The sequence below is a fragment of the Aquarana catesbeiana genome, linkage group LG05, assembly GCF_042186555.1.
Source record: "Aquarana catesbeiana isolate 2022-GZ linkage group LG05, ASM4218655v1, whole genome shotgun sequence".
Lineage (NCBI taxonomy): Eukaryota > Metazoa > Chordata > Amphibia > Anura > Ranidae > Aquarana > Aquarana catesbeiana.
In genome coordinates this window covers 282259471-282285043 of record NC_133328.1, presented here as the reverse complement: position 1 = coordinate 282285043, position 25573 = coordinate 282259471, and positions in this window count along the sequence as shown.

The window sequence follows — 25573 nt, the reverse complement described above, 5'->3', positions numbered from 1 at the left end:
GCCAACACGGGTGAAACAGTGTCTCTCTCACAGTTAGGTAGACTGTGTTTGGTCCAGGAAAGTAGCTACAGGAATTCCAGGACCAGTTCCATAGGCAAATGGCTGGAGGGCTCTCAGCTTGAAACACAGGAAAACTGCTGTAGGCACAGGACCAGCATACTTGAGGCACAAGACTCTTGAAACAATTGGTGCAGTGCTCCCTGAAGCGTCTGGGTCTTCCATAGAAGCTGTGTGATATTGGACTGGTTGCCCACACAGTGAGACTAACAGAGGAAAACCATACACCTGGAGGCAGATTACATGCCCAGCCACCTCTACCTCTCCAAAAATGTTTAAACCAACAAATATTTTATACAAATGAAGATATATGAGTAGATTAATTTCCCCTTGGAGGTAGCCCAATGGTGCTCCAAAGCTCACGGTGTCTTCCTGGCACTTAAAACAGCTTGAGAGTATAAGGTGAAGAGCCGGCAACTCATCCTCCCAAAGTACTTTATTGATAAAGGGTACAGTGTGCAAGTTACAACACCTTACACGTAGCCATTTGCTATAAATAAGGTTTTTCTTACCGAAACAAGTAAGATGCTGTAACTTGCACACTGTACCCTTTATCAATAAAGTACTTTTATCGGGAGAACAAGTTGCAGGTTCTTCACCTTATACTCTGAACTAGAGTTGGGTGAATGGTTCGGGCCAAGCAAAAGTTCGGCCCGAACATCGCCTGTTCGGCAAACACCCGAATTTGCAGGGCATTCAGCAGCAGGTGTTCGCCCCAGCCAATCAGGGTGCAGTGAATAGCTGGCTGTTAAGGAGTGAGCCAGGAAGTTGGCAGCGGCGTCCTTAACAACCGATGAGTAATCAGCTGTCAATGGGTTTTCCTGCTGACAGCTGAATAAAAAAAAAACAAAACATTGCCAGCAATAAAAAAGTGAAACAAAAAAACAGCGTGGGGTCCCCCCAATCCATGCCAGGCCCTTTGGGTCTGGTATGGATTTTAAGGGGAACCCATGCCAAAATTTTTTAAAAAATGGCGTGGGGTCCCCCCTAAAATCCATACCAGACCCTTATCTGAGCATGCATCCCAGCAGGCCAGGAAAGGGGGGGCAAGCGAGCACGCTCCCTGAACCATGCCAGACTACATGCCCCCCCCCATGTTGAGGGCATGTAGCTGGGTATTGTTCAGGAGGGGAGGGGCGCTCACTGCTCTCCCCTTTCCTGACCTGCCGGGCTGCATGCTAGGGTAAGGGTCTGGCCATTTTTTTTTTTTTACATTTTCCTATTGCCCGCAATGGTATTGTATTGGCAACAATTTAGATGTCATTTCATTCATTTTTTTTCTTTAGAAATGTCAGTTTTGCTGCAATAGATTCTATATACGGCACAGATGTGCCACTTTACAGGCAGACTAAGGGGACCCCCCGCCCCCCAGGCTCTATATTTAAAGGGATTTTTTATTTTTTACTGTTTCACTTTAAGCATTATTAAAGGCACTGCTCCTGCAAAAATGATCTTTCAAAAGCCCCTAGGGCAGTACCCGGGCCCCCATACCCTTTTTATGGCCAAAAACTTGCATATAAGCCTTCAAAATGGGGACTTATGATTTTTCAAGTTGGGGGCGCATAGATTTTAATTGGGTTCATCGTTCGGGTCATAACTTTTTCTCTGTTCGGGAGTTCTGGTGGGAACAGAACAGGGGGGGTTTGGCCCATCTCTACTCTCAACAAATATGTTACATATATAAAACTATACAAACTATAACACTATCTACATTAATAATAATACATGACATGACATATCATTTTCTAAATTACTGTATAATATAAATAGCTGCCTTAAAAAAAAAAAAAAAATCTCTCCCTTTTTTTCATTCTTTATGGCATATCAGCACTGTTGATGTCCGGGACTCACTTTCTGTCTACAAACATGCACTCCAACAACTGCTACACACCATTTCCCATGGCATGTTTCCTGATGATAACAGCAGTGGACCATACCTGTGCAATGTATGTTGGCATCTACTTGTAGTATCCATTGTGTGACAGGATGACAACACAGTAGAATAGTTGGGAGACAAAGACAGAGTGTTATCTCCTTGTAACAAGGACCTTCTTTGTAAAGTATTTATTTAAATAAAAGGTGCAGATTTAAAATTACATTATAACAATATACAATTATAATGTGTTTTATTAATACTTGTGGTTAATCATCTACCCGTACTACCTTTTTTTTCTGTTTCATTTGGTGAGTACATGTGGGTGGCTTTTAGGGGTGCCAAATGATGTTTGTGGAGGAATAATATCTGAAGGAGGAGATAGCTGGTATGGGAGTTGGTATGGATGTTGGGTATACTGATGAGTGCTGTGGGTGTGTTGTGGAGAAAAATAAAGTAGCAGTGCAGTACCAATTCTCTCTCATTAAAAATGTCATGCTGCTGGCTGATTTTACACTGCTGTATCATCTGCAGTATTTTAACTGTTAGAAGCTGTTTGAGGCATTTAGGAGCATTAGCATTTTATTACCATTTTTACAGTACATAAAGAAAAGAAAAAAACTAAAATAAAGCTGTTAGGAGCGTTTTAGTAGCGTTGCTAGTAGCGTGCTCCAAAAATGCTACTTCTAGATGCTGAAGCTCAAAAAATGCTAATAGCCTAATGTATTGTGCATGAGCACTTAGGATAACACTATTTTGCTTCTAAGAGCAAAAAAAAAATGCTAATAACAGCTTCTGGGAGCTTAAAAAAACACTAGTGTGCATGGAGCCTAAATGAGAGCTTGATAGAAATTGGTCAGTGGCAGGGCAGTTTTGCACCAGTAAGAATTTCTATCTGCTTGTGAAAGCAAGTTTATAATCATTTGATCAAAAGTTGGTGTTGTTGCTTAGAGCCGGTTCACACTAGGACGACTTGTCAGGCAACTTAGCCGCCTGACAAGTAGCGTCCCGTTCTGTACAATAGAACCGTTCTAATCGCAAGTCGCTCCGACTTTGGGGGCGACTTGAGGCGACTTGCATAGACTTCCATATAGAAGTCATTTTGCAAGTCGCCGCTGCAGTCATGTTCAAGTCGTCTGAGGCAGTCGCGCTGGAAGTCGTGCTGCCTCAGTGTGAACCGACTCTCAAGCTGCCTGAAACAAATATTATTATTATTTTTTTAAGATCAGATGAGGATGCTGCTGTATGTAATCCAAGAAAAGACCCTCTCTCTACTTTATTTTTTTTTGCATTGGTACATATTTTCTATAATGTACTGTACACGCGATCGGACATTGATCGGACATTCCGACAACAAAATCCATGGATTTTTTCCGAAGGATGTTGGCTCAAACTTGTTTTGCATACACACGTTCGCACAAAGTTGTCGGAATTTCCGATTGCCAAGAATGTGGTCACGTACACCACGTACGAAGAGACTATAAAAGGGCAGTTCAGAACCAAGCGCGGCACCCTTTGGGCTCCTTTTGCTAATCTCGTGTTAGTAAAAGTTTGGTGAGAGACGATTTGCGCATTTTCAGACTCGTGGTTTTCAGATCGTTTCCTGCTGTTTAGTTTGTGCTTGTGGGTTTGTATCTGGTCTTCAGTGCATGCAGTGAATTCGTATTTGATTATTCAGTGCGTTCTTGTCCACTCGTTGCTGTTTTTCAGGTCTCTCTTCAAAGGCCTTACTGTTCTTCAGTGTGTTCTGTTACCTCGTTCTGAGCAGCCGACCGTTTTCTAGCCATGTTGCGTATAAGTACTCCTCGTAGAGTTCATGCTGTGCAGGGGCTTGGTGTTGGGGTCCTTACCTTGACACAAGTCCAGTCCATGAACAGGGTGGGGAGGAGTTCATGGACCAAGAATTGGTTGCTCCAGCGTGACCAGTTCTGTCACATGCCTTTTCTCCGTGAGATCCGTGAGAATAATCCTGACGATTTCAGGAACTTTCTCCGGATGACGGACCCCGTATTTCACCGTTTGCTGGCTTTGCTGACCCCCTATATCAGCAGGCAGGATACCTGCATGAGGCAAGCCACCACTGCGGAGCAGAGGCTCGTCGCCACCCTGCAGTACTTGGCGATGGGGAGAAGCCTGCAGGACCTCAAGTTCTCGACAGGCATCTCCCCCCAGGCTCTGGGGATCATTATCCCAGAACCTGTTCTGCCATCATCCAGGTCCTGCAGAAGGACTATATTAAGGTAAAATTTGTATCCTTTAACATCACATTTTATTGTATTTAATGTTTGATAATGTATTGTATTTCTTTCCTCATTCCCTAATTACCATGATTGTAATATGCTGTGAATGTCACCTTTATCCTCATGCATGCTGGTTTTTTATGTATTTTTGTTTTGTCCTTTATACATATTTGCCTTCACTTACCTCCCCAGCATGCCCTCCTGGGCCTATATTCACCTCATGTAGTCACTTAACAATGTATTTTGTCAGCTCCATAGTAGTTCTTTACCCTAAATACCCCCTAAAATGTGTAAAAATGTGATTTGTGCTTTAAATTCAGGCAGAGTGGCAGAGGCTTTTTTTTGGTGTCCCAAAATCATTTGGAACCCTCCCTCTCCCCAACTGCTAACTCAGCTGATAACAATCCTCTATCTGCTGACTTTGCCAAACCCATACACACTATACCCACCTCTTTTGTGGTCAGATTTATGGATGAATTCCCCAAAGCATGTAGTGCAAGGGCCTGCCTGAATACTTTCAAATGGTACTGTTTGAAGTTTTTGTATCCTATTATTATCTTGGTAGGTAATAGCAGAATGTAAAAATGTGCTAAAATGTGTACAGTGTGTATTTATCGCTTTGTATTATGACACTTCTTACCTGTCCAGTGGGCTGCCAATAGTGTAAAGTAAGGAGGGGCTGGCCAAAGTAAGACACATTATTTAGGCATTCAGCTCTCAATGAAGTGAAGAGGGTTACCTGTCCAAAACATACCCCCCCCCATAAAATTTAACAAATGGCCCATGAGAGGGGGGAGGAGGAATCTGATAGGTGGACCTTATACCCTGGTCTTTAAATACTCCCTCAAATAAATGTTATACTGATGTTGGCCAAGAATGTTTGTGTCTAATCTGCTTTCCATGTTTATGTGCAAAATGATTAATTCCTTTTTCTTGTTTGACTCCACAGTTCCTTCCAACCCACAGGAATGGCAGACTGTGGCCTCCCACTTTGCCCAGCGGTGGGACTTTCCTAACTGCGGAGGGGAAATTGATGGGAAACACATCCACATCGTCCCACTACCCAACTCGGGGTCATACTATTACAACTACAAGGGGTTCAATAGTATTGTGATGTTGGCGATGGTGTCGGCTACTTATGAGTTCCTGTATGTGGACGTGGGAAAGAATGGCCGGATGTCAGATGGTGGAGTCATCATCCAGATGGAGTTCTACAGGCATCTCCAGAATGGCAGATTGGACTTGCCACCTCCAGAAGACAATGTGGAAGGAATCCCATTCATCTTCGTTGCGGATTAAGTGTTTGCGCTGGGGGACCATCTTATGCGGCCATTCCCTATGAGGACCCTCACCCCGGACCAGAGGGTTTTTAATTACCGGCTACACCCATACACATGGCGGAGTATAAACTGAATCATATCTTCCTGGCGTGCTGTGTTCTCCACAACTTTTTAAGGCAAAATTCTGCCAACTATGCTGCCTCAGTTGGGCCTGAGGCTGGAATTCATGTAAATGAACCAACCCTGATGGCGCTTGAAAGTGGCCATCCTGGCTTGCACCCCCTGAGTGCCCGCGAGGTCCGTCTTAGATACCTTGATTACTTTGCGGGTAGGGGGGCCATCAATATGCCAGACAATGTCTGAAACATTTTTACAATAAAAAAATCATTATAACTACTAAAATCTTTGGTGACATTTACTGCTTGTGTTTCTTTTAGCTGACCCTGACAGAAATGTGGGGAGTCCTGAAAATGGCGTGATTGTGTAACATTAAAAAGCACTGTTGGGTGTTATTTACTTAAGGAAAATACACTTTGCACTACAAGTGCACTTGAGACTGCACTGAAACTGCACTTGTAGTGCAAAGTGGATTTGCCCTTAGGAAATAACCCCCATTGTCACTGAAAACACAAATTTTACCACAACAAAATTTTAGGAGCATTGAAACAATAATCCACACATTCTTGAGTATCAGTCTTTTTAATACCAGCACAATCACATGTGCATTTCTAAAAGGTTTTTTAAAACAAACCAACATGTTTGTTGTATAACAATTTTTTCGGTCACATTAATAAAAAATGAAATGTCCATTTAAGGTAAAACAGGCATGTTTCAAACAAACAAGAAATACACAAATCTGGAACTTACAAAGTTCAACTTTTGTAGAAATTGGAGGCAATATCAGACATGAGTATTTATAAACTGTGTTTGATATTGCGTTCAGATGGGGTGAAGTCACCCCTGGAAAAGCCAAATTTTGAAGATGCACACAAATTTCCGAATGTCAACATGTGCTAGTTGCCATCACGGGGGATCAAGGAACGTGTTTTGGGGGTGCAACCCCTTCCTCTCAGCTACTTTATTATTGAGGAAAGGGTTGCACCCCCAAAACGCCTATATTGATCTCCCGTGATGGCAGATAGCACATGTTGACACACTGTGTGCATCTTCAAAATTTGTCTTTTCTATAAAATGGCAAAAAATTTTAAAAAGTTTTGCATTCCAAACACCACAAAAAAGGGAAGGGATTTGGAGGTGTTTTAAACTCTCCCTAAAACATCAATGATGTTCTTCATTTTGTTTTTAACATCATTGATGTTTTTCTGGATGTTTTCCAAGTCCCTATTACACCCCACGATCTCCCCGATCAGGATCTGTGCACTTTCACTGGTGAAATGACCTGGATCCACAACATCACGATCACCTAAAAACATAGAAACGAAAACACACCATGCCGGCATCCATCTCTTACCCGAGCCTGTGGTTGCAGACACTCACCTGTTGTTGTGACAATTTCCACCACGTCTCCCTCCTCCTCCTGTTGGCTTTGGGGGATTTCACCTTCCTCATGAGGTGGGGGGTCTGTGGTCTCCTCGGATGAGTGGTGTCCTCCGAGTCTTTTCTCCCCTATGTAAAAAAAATAGGTATACTTAGCACACAGATATTTCATGGCAGAAATAGGAATATGAAACATTGCTTGGAAGTGGGGTACAATTGTCTGTTTTGGTAGAGTTCCAAGATGAAGACATTTTTTTGTCCTTTGTCAAGCTTGAATACTTACCTGTTTTGTACAAGCTTCACAGATGGAGAAACCCCTATATTATACACTGGAGCACCTGTGTGGGGCCCCCTAATAAAAAGGGTGTTCTGGTGTCCCACACTAGTGCTCAAGTTTCCAGATGTGTAAACAGCTGCTGAGTGTCCTCTCCTTACACAGATTCTAGTTTGCATTACATTCTAGTTACAAACCCATCTAGACTCCAAAATTATTTTAAGAGAAGTAGGCTAGCAAAAATGTATTCAAATGCATATGGCCAAAACAATGGTGTTTTCTATGCCGAACGAACAATGTTTCATACGAACAAACAATGTGCCCATGAACATGAAAGTTGCCATTTTAAACTGTACAACAGTAAAGAAAAGCACATGGAGCAGCACGAACGTACGAAAAATAAAGAATAGGAACACAGGTCAACTACTTATTTTTTTGCAGCACTCTCCTGATCCTTCTGTACTGCTCATGCTCCCTTAATTTGAGGTCCAACCACCGCTTCCTCAGCTGATCCTTGGATCGTCGTACCCCAAAATTCTTCTGCAGACTTTTGACCACTTTCTCCATGATCTTGGCCTTTCTGACATTGGGGTTTGGGTAAGGTCCATACTTCCCCTCATAGTCAGCCCTCTTCATTATGTCGACCATCTCCAACATCTCCCCAAAGGACATATTTGAGGCCTTAAATCGTCTCTTCCGGGATCAGGATCTTTCTGGCTCCGGGTTTTCCTCTCCCTCCTCCTTGTTGCTGTAATTAGCATGCACCTGCTGTGTCTCCGCCATGTGCTCTTCCCCCACTGCGCCGAACGAGAAGGGGCGGGGAATAGACTAGAAAGAACGCCAGGGGCGGACGGAGTTTCACGCATGCGCAGTGTATATAAAGCGTAACACGCGTGCGTAGTACTTACGATCTGTGAGCGGAGGAAGGAGTATCGGAGGCGCCGATCGTGATAACAAAGCTAAGATTTAAATTTGGGCCTATACTGCTTCTAGATTGAGGCCTGTATTTAGACAAGTATAGAAGACTTTAGGCTGACATTAGGGTTTGTCTGGTGTTGTGTCTTGCAGTGAAAATGGATCTAGTCAATGATCAGGACTTTATGCCAATCTTCATAGATATGTTCAGGGAGCTGCCCTGTCTTTGGCAGGTAAGCCACCCTGATTATAAGGACCAAACAAAGAGGAAGGCAGCGCTGGATAATTTGCTGCAATTTGTGAAGCCGGTGATCCCCACGGCAGACATCATCTATTTGAAGATCCTAATTGGTGGCATGAGGAGCACATATCTAAGGGAGCACAAGAAGGTCCAGGATTCCCAGAGATCAGCAGCAGCAGATGACATTTATGTCCCCAGGCTGTAGTACTATGACAGGCTGCATTTTCTGGCAGGCCAGACTGAACCCAGGCCATCACTCTCTAGTCTTCCTTCCACGCTTCCTTCCCCCCCAGCTGAGGCTCCTGACGCCCAACCTGGGCCTTCCAGGCAGCAACATGTGGAGGAGCCCAGCTTGAGCCAGGTATAGCATTCTTCTAAATATTGCTGGTTGTCCAATTAATGATGTTAAATAGATGTTAGTTTGGAGTACTAATTTATGATTGTGATTGCTGAAGCAAAAACTAAAACCATGTCCCTTTTTCATACACAGGGAAGTCTCAGCCAGGAGGTGGCCAGGCCAAGCAGGCTGCCCAATACACAGGTCCATCCCCTCCGCCTTCAAAGACAAAGTGGCAGGAAGAGGAATAACCTGGAGGAGGCTGCAATAGGCCTATTTTGGAAGGCTACTGAGGCCCTCAGAACCTCCCACAGTGTGGAAGAGGATTTTGCAGAGCTAACTGCCTGCAAAATGATGCAGCTGGAGGAGGGCCAATGACTCTTATGTGAGTTTGTAATTTTGGAAGCTCTAAATAAGGGGTTGAGGGGCCAACTCACATGTGAAACCCACATTTGTCAGCTCACCCATGGTCCTCCTCCTCCTCCTCCAGGTCCTCCTCCTCCTCCTCCTCCTCCAGGTCCTCCTCCTCCTCCTCCTCCAGGTCCTACTCCTCCTCCTGCCACACCTCCAACACCAGAGCCACAGCGTGGAAGGAAGCATCTAAGGAAGACCTGGTGATGACCTGGGTTCAGTCTGGTCTGGCCAAAGATGCAGGCTCTTGTAAGAACACAGCCTGTGGACAATACATGTCATCTGCTGCTGTTCGTGATTCTCTTGGACTTCTGGACCAGACTGCACTCCCTTAGATATGGACTCCTAAGGCCACCAATTTTGCAGTAAAATAATTGATGTGTGCCCTGGGGGTCAAAGGCTTCGCCAATTTCTGCTGTTTAGCCAGTGTTGCCTTCCTCTTTGTTTGGTTCTGAGCCCTTAATAAAGAATTTTTTGTTTCAATTATACTTGCCTATGTGTGTTTTCATTCAAAAAGGACAGTTTGTTTATGAGGAGGCAGGTACATTTCAAAAATACAATGTGAAATTAACAAGAGACACCAACACCAAACAATCTCCTTGAGATTAAATAATACAAGATAATCATGGTGTTGTGGTAACTTGACACACAAAACACACCCAAAAATATTCTGGAGTAAAATAAAAAATAAAACGATCAGCCCTGAAAAAAATACAAACCAAAAAAAAAAATTATATATACATATATTTTTTTTGTCAGATGTGACAAATCAAAATATATTGATGAAATCACGATAAATAATAAAGAAAAGAAGTTTGTGAGAAGTCTGTGTGAATATGAGCAGCAAAACAACTTCATTCTTCTAGCATTATAAAGAACAAGAGAGTCCGCTGCATTAAACAATTTTAAACATTGCAGCCTGACGAAAGTGCTATATCCATTCCGAACGCTAATTTTACCAGACCGAGCTGTTCCGTCTCGGAATTTCTTCTGAGCATGCGTGGCACTGTGTGCGTCGGAATTGGCCACACACGATCGGAATTAATGCGATCGGATTTTGTTGTCAGAAAATTTTATAGCCTGCTCTCAAACTTTGTGTGTCGGAAAATCCGATGGAAAAGGTCCGATGGAGCCCACACACGGTTGGAATTTCCGACAACACGCTCCGAACGCACATTTTCTGTCGTAAAATCCGACCGTGTGTACAGGGCATAACGATGCCCACCTTCCAAAGCCTTTTTTGCAGTACAAAGTTCAATTATTGAGAAGTACAATCAAAAGCCAAAACCTTAGAACAAATAATTTCAATAAGTTTGAGAAGACATGGAAGTTCTGGAGCGAATGGTCATGATATTTATCCTAAGTGTATGCTAATTATACTAATGTTGCCATTGTTATTCTACTCTACCTAATGTTACTTTGTTTGCTAAGTCCTAGTATTGTGTTTTTTTTGCCTTATTATGGATACCGGCAAGTTAAGCATCTGCATAATCATTTTATTGTTTTGATGAATGACATATTATGTTGAATTTTATCTTTGTGTTTGTGAAGCTTCATTTATCTCTGGTCTCTGTAACTACTTCATTTAATCCAATAAAAATGATTGTTAAAAAAAAGCCCAAAACATTACAGTATTATTTGATACATACTAAAACATTTCAACACACTCCTGTATGTTCACCAGTGCATACATTATACTATAGTGCAGGGATATGCAATTGGTGGACCTCAAGCTGTTGCAAAACTGCAAGTTCCATCAAGCCTTTGCCTCTGGGTGTCATGTTTGTGGCTGCCAGAGTCTTGCTATGCCTCATTGGACTTGTAGTTCTGAAACAGCTGGAGGTCAGCTAATTGCATATCCCTGCTATAGTGCCTACAAGTGAAGAATAAAACCCTAAAATCCTTGTTTACATTTGTTGGCATTCTCTCTCTATCAGGGGCGTAACTAGAACCTTTAGGGTCCCAGTGTAAGAAACCATGAGGGGCCCCCCGACTCCCCCTTCCAATCCGAGCCCTGGGCTTTCAATTTTCAGAGGGTGTTCATGGACATCCTCTCAAAACCCTGCCTCCCATGTGTCCCCTGGGATGTGCATCCAGTGCAATCACGGAGGACCTTAACCATGCAATCAGCTGATCACATGTAAACAGACTTGCTGGTTATCTGCAACCCTTTCCTCCCACGTTGTGTCTGTGTAAGAAAAGGAGAGCTGTTAACTGTCAAGAATGTCTGTAAACTGTTTACACTGATAATCAGTACTGCCTATCAGTAACACTTGTCAGTGCTCATCAATGCCGCCTATTAGTGTCCATCAATGCTGCCTATTAGTGCTGCATTTCAGTGCCGCCTATCACTGCTCATCAATGCTGCCTAAAAGTGACACCTAACAGTGCCCATTAATGCTGCCTATTAGTGCTCATCAATGCCACCTATCAGTGCTGCATTTCAGTGCCACCCATCAGTGCTCATCATCAATACTACCTAACAGTGCCACCTATCAGTGCCCATCAATGCTGCCTATCAGAGCCCTTCAGTGCTGCCTGATAGAGCCCTTCAGTGCCCCCTACCAGTGTCCATCAGTGCTGCCTATCAGTGTCCATCAATGCCGCATATCAGTGTCCATCAGTGCCGCATATCAGTTTCCATCATTGCCACCTATCAGTGCTCCCTATCAGTGTTCAATGTCTATCAGTGCCGCCTACCAGTGCCCATCAATTCCTCCTATCAGTGCCACCGATCAGTGTTCATCAATGATGCCTATCAGTGCTTATCAATGCTGCCTATCAGCGTCTATCAGTGCCACCTATCAGTGCTCAATGCCCATCAGTGCCACCTATCAGTGCTCATCAATGCTGCCTATCAATGCCCATCAGAGCTCATCAACGCCACCTATCAGTGCCCATCAGTGCCACCTATCGGTGCTCATTAATGCTGTCCATCAGTGCCGCCTATCATTGCTCAAACAATGCCGCCTATCAGTGCTCATCAGTGTTGCCTCTCAGTGCCACCTATCAGTGCTCATCAATGCTGCCTATCAGTGCCCATCAATGTCCATCAGTGCCACCTATCAGTGCCACAGATCATTGCTCATCAATCCCACCTATCAGTGCAGACAATCAGTGCTCATCAATATAGCCTGTCTCCTCAGCACGGCTCTGAGCAGAGAGCGTATCTCTCATACAGCTCATAGCCAGCAGTTCTCCCTGCTCCCTCTTTCCTCTCTCGCACGGGATGAGAGAGGAGACAGCCGATCTGCTCCTTCTCCCCCCACCGCTCTCCTCCTGTGTGTACCGCGGGGAGTGTGAGCTTGTTAGCATCACACTTGACTTCCCGCAGGGCACACACAGGAGAGCAGCGGGGGGAGAAGAAGCAGATCGGCTGTCTCCTCTATCATCCCATGCCAGAGAGGATGGAGGGAGCAGGGAGAACTTATGGTTGTGAGTTGCATGAGAGATACGCTCTCCACTCAGAGCCATGGGACTAACAAACCCGCTGGGGCCCCAACAGTGGCGGAATGCCATGGCCTAGTCGGAAGTGCAACTGCTGCGACCCTGGTAGTTCTGCCACTGCTCTCTATGTTTACCACTGGAGACATTTATAACTTGAATGTTAAAGGTAAATACCTAAAGCTGGTCATTTAGACATGCCCATTGTGTCTAGATGTGCCTGCAAATGGATCTTCTTCTATTTGATATACTCTCCAGATTACATTTCTACAAGCATGTTCTGGTAAAAAAGGTGCATTATGGTACTTACTTAACAGAAGCATTTTTTTTTTTAAAGAAACTTTTTTAAGCATGTACAACCTATACTGGGAGATAATTCATGGCAGATAATTATGAGTCACTCAGATCATAGCTAAAGTAGATTTTTCAGAGATTAACGCTAATGAGGAATTCCACAAAGCACTGTTTAAAGGTAAAATGAATAAATGTCACACTCTCGAAAATAGCCACTTCACTAAAAGATGTAAATGACCATTTTTACTTATCAAAATTCCATGGAATATTGGGCCAGAACACTGAAAAAAGATTAGGTCCCAAAGGACGAACATTTTCTGTTTTATCTACAGTAAGTTTTATCAGTAAGTTTATCTGTTGTTCCCTGTACAACAACACATATCTATTTACCTGTAGTTATAGGGAGTATTTGATCCTATTAAATTACTTCCTATAAGGGAGAACTGGGGTCCTTAAGATGGGGGCCAAATATAACCAAATAGCCCTTTCATGGTAGGGACAGATTTCTGTGGGATAAAGTATATTTAAGGAAAAGTGTGCCATGATCTCGCAGTGCTTGATGGGTATTTTGAAAAGTGAGTGTCTTTAAGGACATGGTTTTGTTTGACACACTTTTTCAAATCTTCCTGCATCTGTCTCGTTGATTTTTCATAGCCTCAATGGAAGTCAGTGCTGGAAGACTTCACTCCCTGCAGATGCTTTGATCACAGGTTTGAACACAGAGCAGATATCTTCATATTGGTCAACATGAGTCATGGACTGTGAGTCCCACTCTCATTGAGAAAATGCCTCAACTCAGGGACACCAGCCAGAAATATCCTATTAGTAATCACCCAGTGGGCAAATGGCACCCTGTTCTCCAGCCTCCCTATGCATTACGTCACGTACCCTGATGAAGTCACATGACGTGACGTAATGCATAGGGGGTGGCCGGATATCGAATGAACCGGAAGTGATGTAAGAGGTGTCTGCAACGCTGTGTATTGCACATTTCTGCTGTTTTTTACCTTTTTCTTTGTAAGTGCCAATTTGGTTATTTAATAAATTCATTATTTAAATGGTTTGCACTATGGGAGATCCTTTTTGTATCCCCTTATATGCCCATTTTCCGTGAATGGCTGTGAATCCGGAACCCATCATTTGGAATACACTATTTGGTGAAACACCTCTGGCTATCACTGTCTCTAAAGGTCGGGAGATCCATAGATGTCCCCCAGCTAAGCTGATTGCCAACACAGGTATATACATCATATTGAGGTAAGAGTCCAGAGAGCATTAAGTGGTGTTTATGAAGATCCCCGATTGAAGATACCCTTTGATGACACGTTCAGCACTTTATTTATTTATTTGTTTATTTTAAACACAGTGGACTATTATTATACTATATAGTTCTATATATTTGAGCTTTCTGGGACTTCATGCTTATTTGCACAGTTTGTTTAACTATTTATTAGCTATTTGCACGTTACGTTATTTGCACAGGAGTTTATTTTGTATCTTGCAATATTTATTGTCATCTTGCACAGTACACTTCATTGCATAAATTTGCACAGGAGTTCTATTTTGCACAGGATTATATTTAACAGACGAGATTTTTTCATTTGTTCACAGGAAACATGCATTTATTCTATTTAGTTGCGCTGATCATTTTTTATCTTAAAGAAATATTCATATCATATGGCCAATATAATAGCTATACACCTGAATGTCATGCATGTGAGACTAACTAATTGCATGCAAAACTCTCAAATGCATAATTAACACTCAGAGCTGTAACATTGCCTTTAACAGAAGTTTAGCATATTAGAAAATGAAAACTTGTTACCTGTACCATGATGTTATGTTCTAAAGGTGACCAGTTTTATATGGTTATGATGAGTATTTAATTAGTTTTCACTAGGCAATTATCATCAAGGTCCAAGTTATAGTCTCCCTTTAAGCAAGAATACCTTCATTAAGAAGACTCATAAAAACGTCAAGTGATTGCAATAAAGTCAAGTAAAATGCTTTCCCTTTGAGGCCATTAGCTGTAGTAATGATTTCGGTGAAGGTGATAAACTACTTTACAGTTAAATTACAACACAAGGCTGAATTTCCATGTTTTCAAGAGATATTGCTTTACTTCTATACATCCATTTTTAAAGCTTCATAGAAATTATGCTGCAGCTAATCCCTTATTTTTCAGTGGGACTCTTGGGATTAACATTTGAAAATGAAAACTGAAAAAATGTAACATATGAGGGATTTGACTTTTCCTTGTGCAAAAGAGATGAAATAGAGATATGCAAGTATTGAAGACCCAGCATGCAGAGAATGGGGTTGAGTTGCTAATACCTGCATGCATGGCTCTTTTTACTACTTTACATCCATTCATGCCTGCTGTGAAACTCTTACTTCAGTAATGCAAAAGAAATAGAGGTCTTCAAGTCTGATACATAGAAAGATTAATCACTGCCTTTTACTTTTTGTGCAGCAAACTGATAGATTGCATTTAAATACCTTGCTGAGCTTGGCCTTACCACATGAATAAAGTGATAGAACTGATAACCTCACACTTTTGGACTGAAAAAAAACTAAAATGAATTGAATAAGACATCACAAAATCAGCAGTTTAGGATTTAAAAATAAATGAATGAACAAACAAATGAATGAATGAATAAATGAATGATTGAACAAATCTGACCATGATAATTGGCATAAATGCCAGAGCCCAGATATTTATTAACCTCTACAGCATTTTGGATCTGTCCGGTATGTCCAGAGTCTGAAAAAGTTAAAGTCTCATTTTTTCCCCATAAAAATAACAAACATGCTTACCTGCTCTGTTGCACTGGATTTGCACAGAGCAGCCCAGATCCTCCTCTTCTCGGGTCCCTCTTCTGTGATCCTGGTCTCTCTGTCCTGTTCAGTGCACCCACAGCAAGCAGCTTGGGAACCGGACCCAATCACAGCTCCCTGTGTCCATTGAGACACGGAGCCCCAACCCGGCCCTGGCCCCTTTCTCCCCTAATTGGCTAGCTTACTTTGATTGACAGCAGCGACATTGTCTCAGCCAAACAGGAGGGAGAATCTCAGATGGCTGAGGTACTTGTGGACATCTCTGGACAGAGAGGGACTTCAGGTAAGTATTAGGGGGCTGAGGGGGGTTGCTGCACATAGAAGGCTTTTAATCTTAATGCATAAAAAGCATTAAGATAAAAAACCTTCTGCCTTTACAACCACTAAGGAATACATGTTTTCAAGCATTAGTATGTTATACAGTACATACAGTAGTATGGACCAACTTGGACCAATGTAACTAAATACCATACCTGGAAGCTGGAAATCTCTGAAGTAAACACCACTTTTTTAGCAAGCTCCACTTGTTTCTGGGTCCCATGCTGAGCAGCTGTTCTCTGAATTGTGAACACAGGAGGCCAGCTGCTCTTCAGGAAATACTTCGCAATTTCTGTATAAATACAAACTGTTCTTTTCTGTATGATTGGACAAGGTGGAAAGTGTGACATCACCGTCCTACCTCTTCACCTTGTCCAAAAGCAAAGCATTCTCTGAATGGTGCCTGTGTTGAAATTCCAACCTCCTCTATTCAGTAAGCAGAGGTGCAGCCTCTTGGCACAGGGGCAATTGAAGCGGTGTCTACTTCAGAAATTTCCAGCTTCAAGGGGTATTGGCCAGATGTGGTATATACCTGGTTACATTGGATGCTGGACCAATGTAACTATGTATAATATACTAATGACTGGAGTTATTCTTTAAACAAGCTCATTGTGGTTTTTGCTGTTGCCAGCTGGCTCCTGGCTTAAATGCGAAAATGATCTTGAATGGCTGAAGACCTACCTGATCATTTTATGTGCTTGTGGGATGCCCACTTGTGATAGCAATAAAGTTAAATGTAGTAATAAATACATAAATAAATCAAAAGAGATAAAATTGTAAAATATAATAAAATAAATAAAAATGTTTAAAGCTGTTGTATACTGCTGGGCATTTTTTTTCTTCCTGCAAGGTAAAGTCATAATGTGCTAGTATGCATCGCATACTAGCACATTATGTGAAACTTACCTTAAAACGAAGCTGTTCCAGCTCTGCGATGTCAGCGCTGCAGCCACTTCCATTTTCACCCGTCTTGCTTCCGGGTTTGCAGGCTCCGGCTCTGTGACTGGCTGGAGCTGTGATGACATCACTCCCACGCATGCGCACAGGAGCCGCCGTTCATGGCACAGGGCTTGGAAGGAACAGCATCGATGGCCGTTCCTTCAGAGCGCATGCACCAGTGATGTCACTGGCTGCATGTAATGTAAATATCTCCTAAACGGTACACATTTAGGAGATATTTACACTACCTATTTACACCTACCCTTATTATAGGCTTACCTATGGGAAAATGTCAGCAGAGGAAGTTTACTTCCTCTTTAAAACACTTTATCATGCTGCATATACACATCCAATCACAAAACCACACATAGGGCATACGCGTGTATGTAAACAACAATTACAAAAGAAATATTCGGTATTACCACTCACACCAGAGTGATAAAGATATTTCTAGATTCCTCTTTTACAGTTGACTCTAATCTGTAAAGGCATTAAAGGTGTTGCCTATTGACAATTTTTGGGTACTGTCATTTTCTCAGTTTTGGAGATGGACGCAATTATAAGGCCTGACACATTTGGTGTTATTTACCCAACAGAATCACATCTTTTATTTTGTTTTTAAAATTTGGAAATAGTGTTTGTGTGCACCAAAACTAATGTTAGTGTATTTATTCCTGAATATATAGATTTGATAACTAGTTGTGCAAGTAATAGTTGTGCAAGCAACATGAAGAAATGTAACTACTATTTTTTTATTTTTATTTTACAGGACATCTGACTTCAGAAAATATATACATTTGGAGTGTTTCAAATAAAAAATACACCAGATGCAATGCAATAATTTCAGCTATGGAAATTGTTTTACTGGGGCTAAAAAAAGCAGGTACAGGGAAATTTATGTTGGTTTAGACCATGTAACATAGCTATATAGGCTAAAATAGTAACTTGGACCCTCAGAACCCCTTATTGATCCTTAAGAGGCTAGAATCCTTGCATTTTATTTGCTTTAGTAGGACTACCCACATTTTCACTCCGCTTAGATCCCCTAGTTTAAACCATTCAACCATCTACTCCTAGCTGCTTAATTACCTCAATGTAGTAGCTATGACCTTTCAGGGAAATTTTAATTCAACAACCACAACCGCCCTTACTGTTGGCTCGACCTGAACAGTGGGTCCTCATAGACATCTGGAGATCTTCAGAAGACGGCTCCATAGAAATCTACAAAGATTGACTGTACAAGAGATGCTAGCAGCTAGAAGGATTGTGGTCACAGGATGAAAACTTTGGCAGACTACAACTGCTTACTAAGTTGAGTAAGTAGATGATGAGGGGTGGGAGGGTTGGGGAGTTTAGGGGGTTTAGAAAGGGTGTACAAGTGCACTTTGTCTGAAAGTATACTTGCCCTTTCAAAGTGGATGTAAACCCTCACATACTGTATACCCAGTGACGAGAACAGCCTCAGATGATACACAGAGATTAAACAATTCTCCCTACAAAAAAATTTACATGTATATCTGCTGTCTTCATCATTATATACTGTTTAGAAAGAGCACGTCATGTTAGGAGATTTTCTCTTCCTGGTTACCACTGCAGTGAAGCCTGGGCATACAGTCAAGACAGCTGATTGGAGGAAAGGCACACACTCCCTCTCCTCATAGGTAGAGACTTTCAGCTCTGTTTGTTGAATCGTTCAGCTCAGTGCTAATCTATTTATAGCAACATCCCCAACATAAAACTCCGGCTGCTTTTATCATATGTGACAGAGAACTTGTCAGGAGTTATCAGGCTGATAATAGGAGAATGGAGCATGAGACAGCTACGGGACATAGTGCTTTAAAGAAAGATAACAAAACTGCAGATATATGTGCCCAGCTCAAATTTCATGAATCGAGTTTACATCCACTTTAAGGAAAAATCTACAATAATATCTCAGATGAATGCTCACTAAAAATACAATATACTATGTCTTTAAAGAGACCCTGTCAAGTCTCTTCAATTTTTACATTCCTGCAGCATATACTCACCACTCCAACGGCCTGTTTCTCCTACATCTTCTCTATTCTCCTATGTCTCCTCAGAAAGCCACTTTGGGATTCAACGCTTCTCAGAGTGTTGTTTGCCTGCATCCCTCACCTTGCGCTGATTCCTTCCTAGGACCCACTATAGGGGTCAAAAAAAGAGACACAGGCATCCAACTTTCCCAGAAGGGTCGAATGCCAAAGAGGATTTCCAAGGCTTCGGCATTGCACCAGTAGGGAAGTGGGAGAAACTGCCTGTCACGTACCTGGTAGGTAGAGCCCGGAATGCAGGGAACGGCCTCTAGTATACCTCCGACTCGGGAACCCCTGGTAGTGATGACAGGGGCTCGAGAGTGCGAAGGTGCACAAGTGCCTGACTGGAAGGCTGAAGCAGAGAGCTGAATCAGGTAGTCAGCTGGGAGGTGTCCTGTAGTCCGGCAGCAGGATGTAGACAGCAGGGAGGTGTCTTGTAGTCTAGCAGCAGGATGTAGACAGCAGGGAGGTGTCTTGTAGTCCAGCAGCAGGATGTAGACAGCAGGGAGGTGTCTTGTAGTCCAGCAGCAGGATGTAGACAGCAGGGAGGTGTCTTGTAGTCCAGCAGCGGGATGTAGACAGCAGGGTACAGGCAAGCCGGGTCAAACACAGGCAAGCAGATCAGGTACAGAAGGTAAATCCAGGAGAGTAGTCAAAGTCCAAACACTGAGATCAGGGCAGGCAGAAAGCAGAGTAGTCAAAGTCCAGAAGCCGGGATCAGGGCAGGCAGCAAACAGAGTAGTCAGGAACAGTCCAACAGGTATCGGGTAGCAAATACAAAGTAACAGGGCACTAGGGGTCTTCGGGAACGCTGTAGACCGGACAGCAAGGCAGCAGTGGAACAGTCCTCTTTAAATAGTCTCTTTGACGTGAAGTGCTGTCACAGGGGGTGCGCGTGTGCACCCGCGCGCGCCCGTGCGCCGCTATTGGCGCTATTGTGCATGCGTGTACGCCCGTGCGTGCTATTGCAGCTATTGGCGCTATTGCGCGCGCGCGAGCGCCGAATGGCACTGCTATGCACAGGCATTCCTTTAAACTTCAGTTTGCTGGGATATTTGCACGAGGGCTTTTTCTGACATTGCCCCCCTCCAATGGGCAGCCTCTGGATGCCCAACTGGGCCATTTTATTAGGGTGAGCTCTCTTAAAGGCTAGAACTAATCTTTTGGCATGGATGTTAGTCTCTGGTTCCCAGGAGTTATCCTCAGGACCGTACCCTTTCCATTTGACCAGATATTGAATCTGGTTGCGTCTTTTCTGGCAATTTATGATTGATTCCACTTCAAATTCCTGCTCACCGTCAATGAGTACAGGTTCAGGAGGACCAGTGTTTTGGTGAAGGAAAGGGTCCGGAACTGAAGGTTTCAGAAGGGCCACATGAAAGACTGGATGAATATGAAATGACTCCGGTAATTTTAGTTCGTAGGCCACATCGTTGATCTTCCTTATCACTGGGAAGGGACCCACAAACTTAGGGCCCAATTTCCTGGAAGGGCATGCCAACTTGAGATTCAGGGTAGACAGCCAGACCTGATCCCCTATCTTCAGATTAAGCTCCCCTCTCCTCTTCTTATCAAACGTTGCCTTGTTCCGTTCTTGGGTCTTTGACATGGTTTCTTGGAGTAGCCTGTTGTTAGTACTGAAAAAACTCAAGGTTTCCTGGACAGCTGGCACCGAACACTCCGGGACATTGTTGGACAAAAACAATGGATGAAAACCATAATTCGCAAAAAATGGAGACTGATTAATTGCAGAGTGAACAGAGTTATTGTAGGCGAATTCAGCCAGAGGTAATAGAGGAACCCAGTCATCTTGGAAAAAACAGGAATAGCACCGTAAGTATTGCTCCAGGGTCTGGTTAGTTCGTTCAGTCTGACCATTAGTCTGAGGATGGTAAGCAGAAGAGAAAGAGAGGTCAATTTCCAGGGATCCACATAGAGCTCTCCAGAACTTGGAGGTAAATTGTACCCCTCGATCAGACACAATGTTTGCTGGAATGCCATGGAGCCTTACAATTTCTTTAATAAAGACTCTCGCAGTCTCTGAAGCAGAGGGGGTACCTTTCATGGGTATGAAGTGGCTCATTTTGGAAAGTCTGTCGACCACTACGAAAATAGTGGTGTAGCCCTCAGATGGTGGTAATTCGACGATAAAATCCATGGAGATCATCCTCCATGGTCTTTCTGGAACAGGAAGAAGTATTAGCAACCCCCACGTCCTGGTCTTGCTGCCTTTGTTTTGGATGCAGGTAGTGCATGATTCCACGTAGAGTTTACAATCCTCTCCTAGCTGAGGCCACCAAAATGTGCGTTGGAGCAGTTCGGAGGTCTTTTGTATCCCAAAGTGGCCAGCTAATTTGTGATCATGGCAAGATTTAAGAACGGCAACCCGTGTTTGTTGGGGTACAAAGATTTTATCCTTGTACCATAGTAATTCATCTCTGGACGGTAGGGTGACATCTGCTGGAAGGGGAGTTGCTGAAGATGCCTGTCTAATTTGAGACAGCAAGTCTCCTTGGAGCATCAGAAAATTCCCAGGAGCAAGGATGTTGTCTGGGGAAGAAGGAACTTCAGGTTCGCTGAACATCCGGGACAGAGCATCAGGTTTGGTATTCTTTGATCCTGGTCTGTAAGAGATGTGGAAAGTGAACCTGGTGAAGAAAAGTGCCCATCTGGCCTGGCGTGGTTTCAACCTTTTGGCAACCTTCCAAGATGGCAGAGACCTTCTGCGGATCCATCTTGATACCATCTATGGAAATTATCATACCCAGAAACTGAATGCTTTGGCGTTCAAATTCGCACTTTTCGGGTTTGGCGTACAGGCCATGTTGGTGGAGCTGGGCTAGAACTTTCTTAACATGCTCTTGATGGATAGGCAGAGAAGAGGAAAAGATCAGGATATCATCCAGATATACTATGACGAACAGATCAAGATAGTCTCTGAAAATGTCATTCACGAAGTGCTGGAAAGTGGCGGGAGCATTGCATAACCCAAAAGGCATCACCAGGTATTCAAAGTGTCAGAAGCGGGTGCGGAAGGCAGTCTTCCATGCGTCCTCGCTTCGGATCCGGACTAAGTTGTATGCTCCCCGAAGATCAAGTTTGGTGAATACGGCTGCACTTCCCAACCTCTGGAATAGTTCGGTACCAAGGGTAAAGGGTACTGATTTTTGATTGTAATCTTATTAAGATCCCGGTAGTCTACACAAGGGCATAGGGAATGGTCCTTTTTCTCCACAAAGAAGATTCCTGCTCCAGCTGGCAAAGTGGAAGGCCGTATGAACCCCTTTTCCAGATTCTCATCAATGTATTTTTTAAGCGTACCAAGCTCCATCTCGGTTAAGGGAAAGATTCGCCCAAAGGGGACCTCTGCCTCGGGAAGAAGTTCGATTGGGCAGTCATAGGGTCTGTGTGGGGGAAGTGTTTCTGCCCCTTTCCGACTGAACACATCCAGGAAGTCATGGTACGCTTCTGGAACGGTTTGGCAGTTTTCAGCATCGGTTTCAAGACAAAGCAGGGGAGATGGAACGGTAGTAAATCCTTGTAGACAATGTTGACAGCAGTAAGGAGAGGAAAAGCTGATGTTTCCAGTAGACCAGTCAATCTGTGGGTTGTGAGCTTTGAGCCAGGGTATGCCCAGTATGGTGGGAAACAGGGGTGACTCAATGATGTCAAGGCGGAGTAATTCCCAGTGGTTGCCGGAAATGATGGTGTCTAGAGGAACTGTCTCCTTTGTTACGGGCCCAGATTTAATAGCCGATCTGTCGGTCAGGTGTACAGACAGTCCCTGTGCTCTGGGTCGTAGAGGGATCTGGAACTTGTGAGCAAAGGATAAATCCATAAATCCACTCCAGGCTCCGGAATCAATTATAGCGGTTGCCCGGATGTTCCCTCCTGGAAGCTGCAGAGAGATGGGAACAGCCAGGTGAGTGGTATTGTTAAACACAGCAGATAAGGAAGTTGAAGAAAGAGTAGTATGCTTACAGGTCTTTGCCGGACAAGTCCTCACGTAATGCCCAGATTCCCCACAATACAGGCAGAGGTTGTTAGCCCGCCGGCACTGTCTTTCTTCAGGGGTGAGAGAAGGACGGATCAGGCCGAGTTGCATCGGTTCAGAGGTATCGGTAGAGGAGTGTGCAGGAGGGTTAGGTACACGTGGTAACATCCACACTGGGCCAGAGGGACCAGTTGCGCGTTCAGCCCTGCGTTCTCTTAAACGTCTATCAATTTGAATTGACAGGTTGATAAGGTCTTCAAGTGTGGCAGGAATGCCTACCTGGGCTAATTCATCTTTTATTGGTTCAGAAAGTCCCATGCGAAACTGGTAGCGTAGGGCGTCGTCGTTCCAGTTTGTGTCGGAACTCCAACGACGGAATTCAGATGCATAGTTCTCCACCGCCCTGCGGCCCTGCTGAAGTGAGAACAGTGCTGCTTCTGCGGTGGCTGCCTGTTGTGGATCTTCATATAAGAGCGCCATGGCTTGGAAAAAGGTTCCCAAGTGGTTGAGGCAATTGTTCTTCTGCTCCAGAAGTCGATGGGCCCATGCCTGAGGTTCGCCTAGTAGGAGGGAGATGACAAACCCTACTTTAGTGGTTTCTAAAGAAAAAAGTCCTGGGTTGTAATGCAAAGAAGAGTTCACAGGCATTACGGAATGCTCTAAACTTGCTGCGGTCCCCGGAAAACCTTTCTGGTGTAGGACTTTGGGTTCAGGCGGCAGCATGACCACAGAGGGAGCAGCAGGTGGACCCGGAGCTGGGTTAGAGAGAACTTGGACACGCTCCTCTAGTTGTTTATAACCGTCTTGTAAGTCTTTGACAGCTTGTGTAAGTCCAGCTAGATGACGGCATAAGTCCTCCATGGGCGACGTCCCCTGCGTGGGCTCGGACATGGCTGTCCGGTACTGTCACGTACCTGGTAGGTAGAGCCCGGAATGCAGGGAACGGCCTTTCGTATACCTCCGACTCGGGAACCCCTGGTAGTGATGACAGGGGCTCGAGAGTGCGAAGGAGCACAAGTGCCTGACTGGAAGGCTGGAGCAGAGAGCTGAATCAGGTAGTCAGCTGGGAGGTGTCCTGTAGTCCAGCAGCAGGATGTAGACAGCAGGGAGGTGTCTTGTAGTCCAGCAGCAGGATGTAGACAGCAGGGAGGTGTCTTGTAGTCCAGCAGCAGGATGTAGACAGCAGGGAGGTGTCTTGTAGTCTAGCAGCAGGATGTAGACAGCAGGGTACAGGCAAGCCGGGTCAAATACAGGCGGGCAGATCAGGTACAGAAGGTAAATCCAGGAGAGTAGTCAAAGTCCAAACACTGAGATCAGGGCAGGCAGAAAGCAGAGTAGTCAAAGTCCAGAAGCCAGGATCAGGGCAGGCAGCAAACAGAGTAGTCAGGAACAGTCCAACAGGTATCGGGTAGCAAATACAAAGTAACAGGGCACTAGGGGTCTTCAGGAATGCTGTAGACCGGACAGCAAGGCAGCAGTGGAACAGTCCCCTTTAAATAGTCTCTTTGGCGCCAAGTGCTGTCACAGGGGGCGCGCGCGCTGCTATTGGTGCTATTGCGCATGCGCGTACGCCCGTGCGCGCTATTGGCGCTATTGGCGCTATTGCACACGCGAGCGCCGGATGGCGCTTCTATGCACAGGCATTCCTTTAATCTTCAGTTTGCTGGGATATTTGCAAGAGGGCTTTTCCTGACACTGCCTGTTGGAATGGTGAGTATATTTCGTCTTCTCCTGCAGGTAAGTAAAACCTTTAAAGCTGTAGACACTTGGCAGTGTTTCTTTAAAGGTATAGCGATGGTATTTTCATTGAGTCCACATTTGAAGACTTAATGCAGAGTTTTTTTAATGAAGGGTGCACTTTCAGATAAAATGATACAGGTATTGTGGCCAGGTATTCTTTTTCAGTCCTCACCACAAAGAACAAACACGTTGTTGGTTCCTTCCCCTGACCTGCTAAATACTCAGGGGATTAATGAAATAAGCCAGCGAACAACGAGAGACACAGAAAGACAATTGTTAAACGTGTTCATGGTTCTGAAATGATAGTTAATCATTGAGTATACCTCTGAAGGATTCTTTGTCTCAGCTAGGGGGAGCACACACCGATGTGTTGCAAAGAAGTGTGCTCATGGTGGTGGCGACTGAAAAAGAATATGTGGGGAAAAAATTCTTGGATGGTATCATTTGTAACAGGGATCTATCTATCCATCTATCTCTATATTTACAGTGTACATCTTTTATCCATCCTTCTAAAAAGGATAGAACCAATCCAATACTAATCAAGCATGAGGAAAGGATAAAATCATAACTTTCTGGTTGGGGGAGAGGAGTGAGACAGGAGGGGCTTCTTTTATCACTTGACCTGCAAAAGGCCTTTGATACAATTTCATGGCAATACATTTTCACCCTTTTAGAACATTGGGGCTTTGGTAGGTGCTTCACAGGTCTGCTTTAATCCCTGTACTCGCAACCTAAAGCGCTAATTCGTCTACAAGGACATTATTCGAAACCAATAAATATAGCCAGGGGAACAAGACAGGGATGTCCGCTTTCCCCTATATTATTCA